This window comes from Cupressus sempervirens, chromosome 11 (assembly GCF_028749045.1).
Source record: "Cupressus sempervirens isolate cs-2001-9-10 chromosome 11, ASM2874904v1, whole genome shotgun sequence".
NCBI classification, from domain to species: Eukaryota; Viridiplantae; Streptophyta; class Pinopsida; order Cupressales; family Cupressaceae; genus Cupressus; species Cupressus sempervirens.
The window spans coordinates 442,425,350-442,441,151 of NC_143128.1; positions in this window are offsets into that span (position 1 = coordinate 442,425,350).

The window sequence follows — 15,802 nt, forward strand, 5'->3', positions numbered from 1 at the left end:
TTTTCATATATTGGTTAAATATCATAAATTTTGTTATCTACTTGCAAAAGTAAATAAAATATCATTCATGTCAAATATAGACCTTAGACATAATTGATTTATTAATGGAATAATATATGAATGCATTTTCTATAAATAAAATATTTGACCATCAAATTTGTTTATGTTATGTCACCTAACATATTAATAAAAATCTTTATCTAAATTAAGATTAATTCTTTTTTATTAATTTATATAACTTTAAAAGCCAACTAATAAAATTGTTAAAATAAATTATTTCTTAATTCTTAATTTATATTAACATGAGTCAATTGGTGTTATAGTCTATAAGATGTATTAGCATAAATTAATGACAATATTAGAGTTTTTTACATTCAATTTTATTTTTCTAGAGTCAATTGTACTTCTCAATTATAACTAGCAAGACTATCCATTATATTCTCAAATAAAGGATTAGATTAGTTATAAAGATGAAGAGAAATATAAATGAATCCAAGATCATGCATGAAATAATGAAAAACATAAAATTCTATGAATGAATCAAAGATTTAAGGAGGCTAATGGTTTTATTCAAATAATAAGAAATTAAGGAAGGTTAAGAATTAGATTTGCATCATTATCTTGACTGAAGACATATAGAAAATATCTTTATTGAATGATATTTTGTGGTTATACTTAATGTTGGGCTACCCAAATTAAGAATTATAAAATATAGTTAGATTATCTTGGTCTCTTATAGAGAAAGTAGACTCTTCCATGACTTGCCACTACATAAAAGAAGCTAACAAAACCATAAAAGTCTTGGCGAGTCTTCGAATCAATTCATTAAAGTATCTAATTATTAATTATCATCATAAATTTGGTTATTCACTCGAGTTTTCTTTTTAAGATACTATGCAGTTTCATGAGAATAAAACATTCTTCATTTTTATTCAACAATTTTTTACATGTGAAACACAACAAAGTCATTTATTTTCTTTGAGGCTAGATGAAGGTGGAGATGACTTGGTTTGTGCTTCATAATTTCAAATCATCATATGACATATTCAAAAAAAATCACAAATTCTCATCTCTAGGAAGATTATGCTTAACTAGCATTTACACTTGTATGTTGAATCATGGAAGATCAATATGTTTATGCAATGAGAATTAAATAATTGTGTGTTTTAATGTAATATTAACATTGTGGAAGACCTATTTACTAATTTGTGTATGAGTAATAATAAAATCTGCATAAAGAGATTTTTCAGTATATTTTAATTTGATAATTTTATTCTAATGTTGAGAAACTATAATCAAATTCAAATTATTTAGGTTTTAACTTTTCACGTAATTAAAAATGTTATGTATACTTAATCATTTAATTTTAATTCTTATTCTAATTATAAAATACCATAGTAAGAATATATATTATTTAGTGTATATGTATACTTAATTATTTAATTGAACATTTTAGTTTTAAGATACCCTAGCGTGTACATATATCTATTATATAGTGTACATGTATATACATTTTTTTTAAAAAATATGTTAAAATATTTTTCTTTATAAATAATTAATCATAGTCAAAGGGGATACATTATTTTTAAGTAAATTAGTGAGAAAATTGGAAAACTATATAGAAGCCTTGACAATGATGATACATTTAATAAATATTCATTAAAGATATATATGCTACTCAATATTTAACAATGAACACTATATCTAATATATAAATGTAGCAATACATAGATATATTTAATTTAAATAACAATTTAAGGCCACTTAAGAAGTATAATAAATAATTTAAGGGGAGATAGATCCATATTATTACTTAAATAATCTAAACTATAAAAAAATGGTAAAGTGAATAATTTACATCTTTAATTTATTTACTATCAATATACTTATCTTTAAATTTAAAAAAATAGATACAAATAATACTATTTATTTATTTTTTAAATAAATTTTACTATAATTTAATAAAGTAGTGCACTATATTATGCAAAATAAATCTTATATATACAATGCAAAAAGCATAAATAAATCACTTATAAGGAAAATTATAAATAAAGACTAAATACACACATATATTAATGTTGTGTTTTTATTCTCTTTTAAAAACTTTTGACATCAACATTTTGGGTTAGGCAAGGTGAATAAAATTTCAATAAAATTTCTATTTTAATTAGTCTATATAATAAACTTAAACTAGTTGAATTAGAATAATGTCAAAACATTCATATATTTTCTTTTTTTATTAATCTATAGTAATAAAATCATTATAATTAATAAGTAGAAGATATTTTCATAATCCATGTTTTGTAAGTATTGGTTCATAAGAACTTCGGGTCCATTTGGTTGTAGGCATGGGAATGCAAAATAGGAATGCATATTGGGATTAGGAATGGCTATTCTAATAACAACTATTTTTAGGAATGGGCATAAGCTCATTTTAGAGGCAAAATGGGAATATGTATTCCTATTCCCTATTCTAATTGACATACCAAACAAAAATAGAAAACGTATTCCTAATTTTCTATTACTATTCCAACAACCAAATGGGCCCTTAGTGTCTCATGACAATGAATAAAACAACACACACTCATTGCAAGTGATACTTACAAGATAAAACACTAGAACTACTTCTATATATAATTATAATTATTAAATTTTATTAAATATATTTTAATATAATGAAATATCTTTAATTATTATATTTGATCATATATATTTTATAATATACCTACTAATGTCATATTTATTAATATATTAGCTATTTTAATTATTTTTTATTAGATAAACAGGTTTTGCAAGGAACATGAAACCCAATAGTTAAAACAAATAAGGCTAATAATAAGCATGAAAGCCCAACCAAAAAGAAGAGTACTAAGGAAAGACCAAAAAAAAAGACAAGCAAAGCCACGGTCTAAAGCCAGAACAAAAAGCCAAAAGACAACGATAAACAAAAGAACAGGCGAGAGTTATTCCTCATTCTTTCGCTCCAGATCTTGCATAACCTCAGCAGCCTCAAAGGCCAATTGATTCTCCTCTGCTTCCATCTGTTGCACCCTTTGGTTCCCCTGGTCCTGATCAGGAATGGAGTTGTCCTTTGCAAAGTCATCCTCCATTCTAGCTTCATCCCTGTCTTTTCCTTCCTCATCTTCATGCTTTTCCTTGTCTTTAATCCAGCCCATGAGAGAGATGATGTTGTTATTAATGGAGCTTAACAAGGAGAACATCTGATTCACAAGGTTTTGATTGTAGTTTTTTAGGTTATGTATCCTTTTTTCTGCCAGACTGAGCCTGTCAGCCGAATCCATCCTCCTGTTAGCATCCATCCCTTTCCTTGTTGCCTCAATATGTTTCACTTGATCTTTAACCTCCTCGAGCTCATGGAAAAGCCATTTGATTGATCTAAAATTTTTAATCATACTATTAAAAGCATTATTCAAGAGGTTCATCCATGTCTCCCTGGCTCTGTCTGAAATAGCCACAATCACCGGATCAATGAGTTCTTCTAGTTGTTGTTCTTCTTGATTATCCACAAGGATTTGGGGATTCATGGCCTTCCTGAAGATGCCCATCTTGGAAGTCTTGACATTGAAGTTGATCCACGCTTTCCTCCTATCATTAGTCTACACTTCCCCTTCCGCATACCCAACTTTCTCCTCTTTCTGCTCCTCGAGATGGAGATGGATAGGAGAAAGGGGCAGCATAGACGCCTCCTCAAATTGAGAGCGCACTTCCTCCAAACTCTCCCTCTTGCATTTCTTCCTTCCACTTTCCTCCTTAATTTCCTCCTGCATCTCCTTAACCACCTCCTCAAACTCCGGTTCCTCCTCATCATCGTTGTCTCCCTCCTCAGCCTTCTTAGGAGGCTTCTGCCCAAGATCCCTAGGGATTTTTCTGCTAGGGGTTATGGGGGAGGGTGACTTTTTAGCATGGTAATTCACTGCTTTCCCCGAAGAAGAGATCCCTCCTTTCTTAGAGCTGAGGCTCTATATTTCATCCAAGTTAGAGGAGTAACTAGAACTACTAGACTCCACATTCTTTGTCTGAGGGAGGCGGATGCTTATAGTTTGAGCCTTGAAGTGCTCGTGGATAAGCAGTAGCAGCCCCTTGTGCAGAGTCAAGTTTGCGATGGGCTTCTTTTTGAAGCTGTCCACCACCTTGCTCATTGAGGTTAACAGATAATATGGAAAGGAAATTTTGGCATTATTCTAGAAATGATTCAAAATGACAAAGTGGTGGGTGCGAGCTCTATCAAACCTAGGTTCCAAAGTAATGTACTCAATAATAGCTTTCAAAACATACCTCCACTACTTCTTTATGGAGTTGAGGACATAGTAGGTGTCAATCTTTTTCAGTGCCTCCAATTCCTTGTCACTCTCCACAAAGTCCCTAACCAAATTGGCCAAGAGATTCTTATCCCTGAAGAATTTAAAACCCTCGATAGGGATTTTGGTGATAGCCACAATCACCTCCTCCATTATCTGAAAGTAGATACCATTCACCTTCACCTTGCCATCCTTCCAAGACCCCACCATACTTTTGGTCACCTCCTAATCGAATCCATGCAGCTTCATGATATAATTGGTAACCCCACCCTCTTCAAGATTTTCCCACACTTTTGGCCTACTTCTCCATTTCTCAAAATCTCCCACCGGCTCCTTTCTACATCTCTCACCTACCATTTCAACATACTGCACACCCACTTTACTCATGTGCTCTTCACTCTGTGACTGAAATGGACCTTCGAGAGTAAGTAAAGAACACAGAAAAATAACCTTGTTGTTGCCCCAGAAGCAATTGCGATAAACAACCCACAAAGCGTGTCGATTAATCAATAATAGATTACTGCATTTACGATTTCCCATGCTTCTATAATGAAAAGTACCCTTATTTCTTAACACCTTCATATTCATAATTAAAGCTTGATTTTCTCCATACTTCCTTGGATTTTATCCAATTCAATTAGACATTTAATGTTCGTCGGCAAACAAGTTTCGAGAAGCCAAGTCATTTTTTGGTCAGTGTCAACTCCTATATTCGCAAACCTGTCAGCAATCGGGTTCGCTTCCCGAAAAGTATGGGTGATGTGGATTCTATTGAATTTGGCGAGGTTCACTCTAGTCTCATCAATAAGATTTGCAATCATCCATGATGGATGCGATTTTCCATTGATGCACTTTATAATGTTATTCGAGTCCCCTTCGAGCCATAAATTGGTAACCCCAATTTCAAAAGCCAGTTTAACTACATTGCACATGGCGTTGGCTTCCGCAAAATGATTTGTTTGGAATCCCAAAGGGAGAGAAAAAGCTGCAATACTGTCTCCATTTTCATTCCTTATCACACCTCCACTTCTCGAGGATCCAGGGTTGCCCTTGGAGGCTCCATCGAAGTTGGCTTTGTGCCAGCCTTTAGGGGGGAGGAGCCACTTGGCTTCCTATCTTTTCCCTGCTCTTTCTTTTACCTTCTCCATTTTCATACCTCCTATCTCAAAAACTCCCCCTTCCTCACAGAAAAATTATCCTTTATATTACTAAAGATCTTCCTCCCAACAACTAAAACCAACTACTCCCTATCTCTGAAAATCTAATTGTTTCTCTCCTTCCATATGCTCCAACAAAAATGGGGCAGGAACCAGGAGCTAATTTCCTGCAAGGCAAACCCATTGAACATGCCATGTCATTGATAGAAAAAGTCTAGAAAGTTAGAAGGAAAGCACCAGTTGTGGCCTAAGTCTTGGGTGAGGAAGCCCCATACTATCCTAGAGTAAGAATAGTGAACGAACATATGGTTACCTATCTTTGACTCTTCTTTGCACAAAAAACATCTACTAGGCATGATATGCCCTCTTTTGATGAGATTTTCCTAGGTGAGAGATTTTTCCTGGAGAGCCAGCTAAAAAACCATGTTGACTTTTGGCGTGAGGCTCAAGAGCCAAGCCCTTGACCAAGGGGGAGACTCTTTTAAGCTCCATAAAGCAGAGTACCCAGAGGCTACAAAATAGAGCCCATTGGCAGTATCCCTCCAAACCAGTTCATCCTTATTATTGCTAAGGGATAAGGAATTAAACATGATCATGATTGGTTTGAGGTCCTTTGAGATAATGGAAAGGTCCTTACATCCCTGTTCGGTCCTGTAATTGCTGACATTGTGCCCAAAAAGGTTGATGCAATCATTAGCCCATGATCCATAGCTGGGGTTATTCATAAGGGGTCCCTAAGAAAGCCAACAGTCATACCAGAATAGAATGTTCTCCCCATTACCCAACTTCCAAGAAAATTTTGAGTTAGCCAAGTCCCTAGCATTTAAGAAACCATTCCAAACAATAGAGCCTCTAGGGATGTCCTCACTGAATAGGGTGAACTGAATAGAGGGCAATTTTATATACTTATTTACCACAATGTCTCTCCATTCCCCCGTACTACTAAAGATGCACCAGATTTGCTTTGCCAGGAGGGCCTTATTGAGGTGAGTGATCTTCCCGATTGAGGTGAGTGATCTACCTAGGCTATTTTAATTGTTATTAATAATATCTATTATAGGTAAATCATATATTTTACTAATAAATATATTACATTAAGTATTTTTAATTATAATTTAAAAAGTAATTTTCAAGCAAATTTAATTGGACTTAAATACAGTCATGATTTTTTCTGTTTAGTCTATACTTAGCCACATAAAGATTAAACATTAAAGAAATATTTTTACCTATCTCATTTTTTATTGGTTAAAATAAAATCCCTAAAGTTTTTAATATGAAAATCGCAACAAACCAAGATATAAGATATATTTTTTTGCACAATTTTCGGGCATGGACTAACAAACAAATTGAATGTTGATGCAAATTTATACCTAATATTTTATGCAATTTGGAACTACAAGTCTTAATGGAGAGGATGATGTGGAGGGCATGGGGAAATGTGAATGCATAAGGGGGAAATTGTCAATTGCATAATCAGTTATTTGCTCCTTGCAATTTGTGCATGTTTTTTATTCGTCTTAAATCAAAAAGATATAGGGGAGAGGACCCAGTACTTGAACATGTTCTAATAGTTGTGAATGGAGTTGTTCACCTGATACCTACATTTATTGACTTAATGTCCAATTTTTTGACAACATTGTACTAATACATGTGACTTTAAAGTTGTTAGTACAATGCTAACTACCCAAAATGGAATAAAATGTACCTTTAATTATAAAAATTAACCAATGATGTGATGCGACATTAGCTATTCAACTATGGGTACCCTTTATGTACGACCATTGGTCTCACTTTTTTTGGGGTTGTTTTGGACAATGTAATGCCCCGCCAAGGGATCCAAAGAATTAACCTAGAATTTCACTAAGTTTGGTAACTTTTTTTTTTTTTTACATGAAATTAAATTCCATACATAACTTATTCACAATAACGGAAGCAATAGCAATGTCCATCTGAAAATTAAACATAACATACATAATAGATTACATTCTTTAAGATCCCTTAATGTTGAATTACATACATGAATCCATCTACTACAACAACCACATGAAATAATAATGATAAGTCCAATGATCATACATTACATTTCCAAATGCTCAATCATCCACTATACATGTCATAGGGTATGAAGGCTTAAAAGAATATACATATGTGAAATAAGGTACATCATCCTATTCTAATCCATGATACATCAAAGACAATCACATGATACTCATGATACATCATCATAGAATACATATACATCCATCATAAGATCAAACATAATTAACTAAGTGCATGGTTCCTCCCAACCGTTAATAGAATCATTAGACCATCGTGGGCCCTAGCCATCCCTCCATGCATAACATCCCAAATCACCGAAGAGATCATCGGTATTAACATAGTAGTAATGTCACTCCTAACATATACAACATCATATTTGGAAAATAATCTAACATGCAAATATAAGCATAAGATAACATCATCTAACATATGCTAATCATCAATGAAAGGATACATATCCACCATCACGAAGGACGCATCAGCCACGATGTCTCAATGAATCTCAAATGATAAGAGTGGAAAATGCACTACCACCCGACCGCGTGGTACCTAAGTGGTCCACTCCCACCGTGCTGAGGAGATAATCTAAAATCCCAAACAAGCTATCCATAACACATAGCACAAATCTCTATAGTCCAGGAATCCTAAAAGTATACTAACTCAAAGGTTCCAATCACTAAACTGACATCTAATCCCAGAGGCACACAATGACATGTAGGAACCTAGTATGCAAGCGAGAAAGTGTCATCGCAATTATCATGTACAAGTTACCCTGGCAATTACCTAAACTCCATGGGTCCATACTGATTTCATGCGGCCACTAGTACCCTCTCATACTGATGAGGCATACTACAGAATGCAAGGTCGCAACCATGTGTCTCACTACTCCCATCCTAGCCTGTACAAGCACTCAAGGCATGGGCGAGAACAAAACACTTATCTTTTTAGGTTCATTTTGTTAGTATTAGGTGTGAATGTTATCACTTATTAATCCAACTTACAATGAGTTACCCTGGCAGCCTCTTAAGGTCCCGACCCCCATTGCAAGCCACTTCCCGTCACTACATGCAGATATCCTACCCTAATGTTCATGGACTCATAAATATCAAAATCACAAAAGATAATCCATAAAATCATCAAATATGCATAAAAGCATCAAATCTCCATGAGCAAACATCCATAGAAAATCATGAACACAACAGCTCTCTATTGGCAACTGAAGTATCACTGACAATCAAAGTATCCAATGGTTCTCAATAACCAAAATATATATCTCAATCATACTGATCGAAGACTCCAAAAATGGTTGAGTCAAACATGTCATAACATGACAGCATCAAGAATAAATCCACATCTCAGTCCCATTATGGCGACTAGAAAATAATCAAGGATAACTGATCGATAACTCAAGAATGATTAGCTCAAGAGTCTCATACACATACATCTCAGCTTCACACATGAAGACTAATGAACAAATACAAACAGTAAATACAAACATTTCATAGAGCATACAATCACATTACCATGGTTGGGCTTATAAAGATCGAGACCAAATAAGATCAACATGCCAACACATCTCATAACCCTCGAGCCTCTAGTCACAACCTAGGACTGGTCAACACTAGTTAACCCAAAACCCAAAACAAGAAGCATATAGAATACACAATGCAAACACATGTTTTGGTTTTGCTAAGTTTTCAAATTTGAATTTAAAAGTCTCAGTTTACGTATTCCCAAATTATATTAAGTGGAGAAATTTCATGTTTTTCCTAACCCATGTATTTGTTTGATAGATAAAAGTTTCTCCTCAAAACTATTAGACTCCATTTGCTAATTGTACTAATAATATTTTGTCTATATAAACGTTGTTTAAAAAAGATCCCTATCACAAACCAATAAGACTCATTGTAAATTTTAACATGAATAATCTCCAAATTCTTAACATTATCATCTTCATTAAACAACTCTAAAATTGTTTAATATATATTAAATAGTATTCAATATACATTATAAAAATTCCACTATTAAAATCTCTTTTCTTTTAATTTTCTCTCATTTAAAAATCCATTTACTTAGATTGACTAATAATTAATTACACTTCTTCTACTATTAATTAATCTTAATTAAATTTGATTTAATTAGATTAGATAACAAACCATATAAAAATAATGCATATTAATAAGATTCTAATAAGGGAAGATTGCAATAATATCTTTAATCCATTACATGCTTTGGTATATTATTTTTTTGTGAAGTTTTAGTATAAAGAACTCTTGGTTATGGGAAATGGAGAAATATCTGTCCTTGAATAAAACAATCTCAGTACGACGGTCATATTTTCCTAATGAATTGTTGGATCGGGTTGAAATTGAAATATGTTGGAGAGGGCCAAGTTGCACCAATTCTGACCAGAGCGATCGAATAAATTCGATCACAATAATTAGTTATGAATGACTGAGTTCGGGTCTATACAAGGGGCGGTGACATGGCAGTTTGTGATGAATTAAAAATTTCCTCTTAAAATAATTGTTCTCTAAATTTAACCATAAAAGGGTTTATTCATACGCATCCAAAAATATAATTGATAGAAAGATTACATCTAATCATTCGAATTTTCACCATAAAATTTCTATTTTAATTCCAAATCTTGTCTTTCTAATTTAATATAAATTCGAACCCAAATCCGATTCATATCTAATTATTTCTCCATAATTGGATCTAGGGTTTTTCTATTTTTTTCTTCTCTACCAAATAGCATATCTAGATTTCAATTTCAAATTACAGATTCAATCATAGAGAAGTTTCAGACACAGATACGATGAAGATAGGAATGCATGATGCGGAAATAGCATAAGTAAAATCACAAGAATCTACCCGGATTCTGATGCTAATTCGCTCTTCCTCAGAAAAATCGCAGAGCAAGCTCCCTTCTTCAGAGTTCTTGAGTCCTCCAATGCTCCAATTGCTCTCCACGCTATCTCTAAGCTTCTATGAATGCCTGAATACAAAGAGCTCTCAAGAAACCTTTGGAATGCTTCTTGAAACAACTGGAAGGTGTCACCAACTAAGCATGGGTCTTTTCCAACCTTTTTGATGAGTCATAGAGTTGTAGACACCTTGTGCTTAATTGATGCACTAACCTCCGTGTTTTTGACACATGTTAATTCCCATGCAAGCTTATAATTCCAATAATTTCTATTTAAATTTTATAACTTTTATTTTAATTTTTTTATAACTTTTATTATTATTATTTTATTTATTACTTTATTATTATTTTATAATTATTATTAATTTTAATTTCTAGTTTTCTTTTATTTAATTCCTTTTCCCCAATAATTCACATTTAATTAATTACAATCAAAATATCAAAGATCATGATATTTTATTAATTTCCTCAAATAAATAATTTATTAATTAAATCTATTTATTAAGACTTAATTAATAGAAAATTCACCATAGACCTGCAAGATAAAATATGAAAACCCATCATAGAACATATCATACAAAATAAATCTAAAGGGTTAAAAATCACAAAATATGTCATCCGACACATTCAGTGGGTATTCAACTTTGATACTTGTCCTAACTCACTAGGACAAATGGTTTTTTTGGGTTTGAGATTTGGACTTGAGAATTTATCTCCCTTCTCTTATCATTGAGATAGTATAATAGGGTATGCTCATCCTAGCAATTCAGGGAAGTCGATACTCGGTACCTGCAACCTGTAGAAAAACCATGCATGTACCTACAATATATAATGCTAAGCTAAACAGAGAATGGCAAGAAGTGGTGCATCGTGTAGATCCTAACTAAGCAGGTGACTACGACTCCCTTCCTTAACCACATCAGAAACGCCATACAATAAGAAAACATGCACACCATACACATGCAAGTATGGGGTAAGTAACCATAATAAAACACATGAGATAATAAACCATCTAACTAATCATCATTAATAACTGAAAATGATGTAATGATCATCATACATACATGAAATGTAAAGTCTAAATGATCTCATCATATATCAACTGAATCCCTATCATAATATCTGATAGTGTCAAAACAACACCACTAAACCATCAACATAAAACTAGTCTACATAGTCTGATAATAATAGCAACAATAAGTCTAGAAAAGATGTGAAGGAGGGTAGGCACTACATCCACCCCCCCTTGAATTAGGCTTACTCCTAGAAGCCTACAAACAAATAGGGATATAACTCCCTCAATCTAGCTGCATCCTCTCAAGTAGCTGAAGAATCATCAGTAGGGTCCCATTGGACCCTTACCTGCTCGATGGTTCGACCCCTGAGGGTCAACTCCCACTACTCCAGAATATGAACCAGCTCTAAAGCCAGTTGTCCATCCTCTACCTACAACGCATTCCAATCAAGAACATGCACAATATCAGGAATATATTGCCTAAGCACTGAAACATGGAAAACATCATGAATGCGAGCTAAGCTGGGCGGTAGAGCAAGACGGTAAGCAACTGGGCCAATCCTCTCCAAAATCTTGAATGGTCCCACAAAGCAAGGTGCTAGCTTAGAACCCTTTCCATACCGGATCAGACTCTTTCGCGGTCGCACTCTCAAAAAAACCTTATCACCCATAGCAAACTGCCTATCAATCCTATGAGCATCAGCATACTTCTTCTGCCTATCCTGTGCCATAGTCAAATGCTCACGGATACGCACTACCTGTTGCTCCATATCACAAAGCATCTCAGGACCCAATAGAATGCGATCCTCAAGGCTATCCCAACTCAATGGTGTATGACAAGGACATCCATATAATGCCTGAAAAGGTGCCATGCCAATAGAACTATGATACCCATTGTTGTAAGCAAACTCCACTAGGTAGAGATAGTCCTCCCAATGTGTCTGCCTATCCATCACATACATTTGTAACATATCCTCCAAAACCTAGTTTACCCTCTTTGTTTGACCATCAGTCTCTGGATGATATGCCGAACTAAAGTTTAGCTGCGCTCCAAGCTCATGCTACAATGATGTCCAAAATGCAAATGTGAATACAGGATCCCTGTCAGAAATGATCTTCCTAGGAATACCATGTAATCTCACAATGTCACGCATGAAGACATTCGCTACAGAAGCTGCTATGTAGGAAGACCTGATCGGTGAAAAATGTGCCACCTTAGTCAACCGATCAATGGTAACCATGATAGCATCATGACGACGAACAGTCATAGGTAATCCTACAATGAAATCCATGGAGATGATATCCCATTTCCAAGAAGGAATGAGATTAGGCTACAATAGTCCTGTCGAGTGCTAGTGTTCTGCCTTGACTCTCTGACACTCAAGACACCTAGCCAAAAAATTAGCAATATCTCGCTTCATCCCAGACCAAAAGAACAAACGTCTCAAATCAGCATGCATCTTCTTGACACTTGGATGTGTTGAGTAAGGTGTACAATGGGCTTCTGCCAGAATCAAAGTGCGAAGCTCATCCAGTAATGGCACATAAATCCTCCCCAAATGTCTCCAAAGACCATTTGATTCTCGAACGTAACCTGCAAACTTACCTTCCAAAGATCTTCCTGAATCTCTCTCTGCACACTTCCTGATACCAGGAATCTGTAGGGAGTGCCTAAAGAATCTGACTTCTCGAATCCACACTAAGAGTCATCGATGTTACCACATGTCTCCTGCGACTCAAAGCATCTGCCACCACATTCTCCTTACCCTGAATGTACTTAACCTCAAAATCATACTCGCATATAAATTCCATCCATCGTCTCTAGCGAGCATTCAAATTAGGCTGAGTAAAAATGTACTGAAGACTACGATGATCACTATGTAGCTCAAATCTGTGCCCCAACAAGAAATGTCTCCACCTTGTCAAAGCATGAACTATTGCTGCTAACTCAAGATCATGTGTAGGGTAATTTAACTCATGATCCTTGAGCTTGTGTGATTCATACGCAATCACCCGTCCATTCTGCATCAACACTGCTCTAATTCCTTCAAGAGAAGCATCTGTACACACCATGAAATCACCTTCTGGATCAGGTACAGCTAAAATCGGTGCACTAGTCAAAAGATCCTTGAGCCTCTGAAATGCTTCCTCACATTTCTTTTTCCACACAAACTTCTTACCTTTCCTCTGAAGAGAAGTGATAGGATGTGTTATCCTAGAGAAGTTCTAGACAAATCTACGATAATAACCAGCTAAACCCATGAAACTACGAATCTCTGACACATTAGTCGAGGTAGGCCAATCTATTATCACCTAAATCTTTGCAGGATCCTCTGAAATACCATCACCTGAGATAACATACCCTAAATATTGAATCTCGGATTTGAAGAATTTACACTTAGCGGCATTGGCATAAAGCTGATTGCCTCTCAAACACTGTAATACCAACCGCAGGTGTTCCTTATGCTCCTTCTAAATCTTAGAAAATATCAATATGTCATCAAGAAACACAAGAACAAACCTGTCAAGATATGATCAAAAAACACCATTCATCAAACTCATGAACACTGATGGAGCATTAGTCAACCCAAAAGGTACCACTATGAACTCATAATGCCCATAGCGCATTCGAAAAGCAGTCTTGTGAATATCTACTTCCTTAATACGAAGCTGGTGGTATCCTGACTTAAGGTCAATCTTGGAGAATACTGTAGCTCCCTTGATCTAATCAAATAAGTCATTAATCCTAGGCAAAGGATACCTATTCTTAATAGTCACCTTGTTCAACTGTCTGTAGTCAATACAAAGGTGCAAAGAACCATCTTTCTTCTTCACAAAGAGCACTGGAGCTCCCCATGGTGATACACTAGGTCGAATGCTCCCTTTGGCCAGAAGTTCCTCTAGCTAAAGATGTAGCTCACCCAGTTCCTGTGTAGTCATACGATAAGGAGCTTTAGAGATAGGCTCCGCTCCAAGAATTAGATCAATGCTAAAATCAATGTCCCTCTTTGGAGGCATGCCTGGAATGTCACTTGGAAAGACATCTGTGTACTCCTGTAAAATCGAGTGATCTAAAATCTTCCTCACAGGATCTTCCTCATCAAGATCATTTACCATAACAGCAAATATCTGACGTCCCTTACAAAAAATTTGCTTCAATTGCATATCAGAAATCATCCGCAGAGATATAGGCCTCAGTATCCCAACTATCCTCACATCATTCCCTTCATCATCTTGGCACAAAATAATCTTCTTCCTATAATTTATACTGGCTCTATGAGATCCAAGCCAGTCCATACCTAGAATCACATCATAGGAACCAAGGGGTATGACTCAAAGATCCACTGCCGTATCAAAGCTCCCTAAGCTAAGCCCACACTTATGAACTACAGAATCCGTGGAGGCCTTAATCCCTGAGGCTAGTTCCACTTGCCAACCATGATCTTGCTTCACTGCATCCAACTTACACTTAGAAACTATAGATGGTGAAATAAATGAATCTGTAGCTCCTGAATCAAACAACACTAAAAGTGATATACCTCGAATATCACCTGTGGTCTCAACCACTATTCCCTGATGATCTGCCTGACGCTAATCAACTGCTGCAAAAACTCTATGAGCTCTCCCTACATCACCAACTGTGGGTTCTAAAGTTGTAGGCCTAGGTCCTAAAAACTGAGGTGCTCACTGTGGACACTGAGTTGCATAATGTCCAATCTGACCACATGAAAAAAAATTTGTATTCCTGCTAGATCCTCTTCCCATAGGTGGTACATTAGATTGCTGGTGACTGTTCATGCTTACAAAAGACTGGCTGCTCTGAGTTGGCTGATTAGACTGATTATTTTTATTGCATTGAGCATTGCGGTTGTTTTTAAAGTTAGAACCTTTGCCACCACCTTGAGCCTGAGAATTTGATCCCTTCTACTGCTGTGTCTGCTGAGACTGCTGCTGATATTGTTTTCCCTTAGAAAAGAAAGGCTTCTTGTTACCACCTAAATTGAAGTTGCCTTTAGATCTGATGCTGCTGGTGCTCCTACAAAACCACCTTGACCAAGGTTGACACTTTGCTCAACAAGGATTGCTCGATGTACCGCATCTTTGAGATTTTTTGGCTCAAATACCTTGACACCCCCAATTATACAATTATTCAAACCCCTAATAAAGTGTTGTGTCAACTGAGCTGAATTTTCACTAAACCCTGAAAAAGGCATAAGCTCATAAAACTTATGCTCATACTCAGTCACTGACAAAGTGTACTGCTTGAGATTATGAAATTCATCTGCCCTTTGTAGTTTCCATTCCTCTCGTAGGAATCATTCACGGAAACTCTCTAAGAATAGTT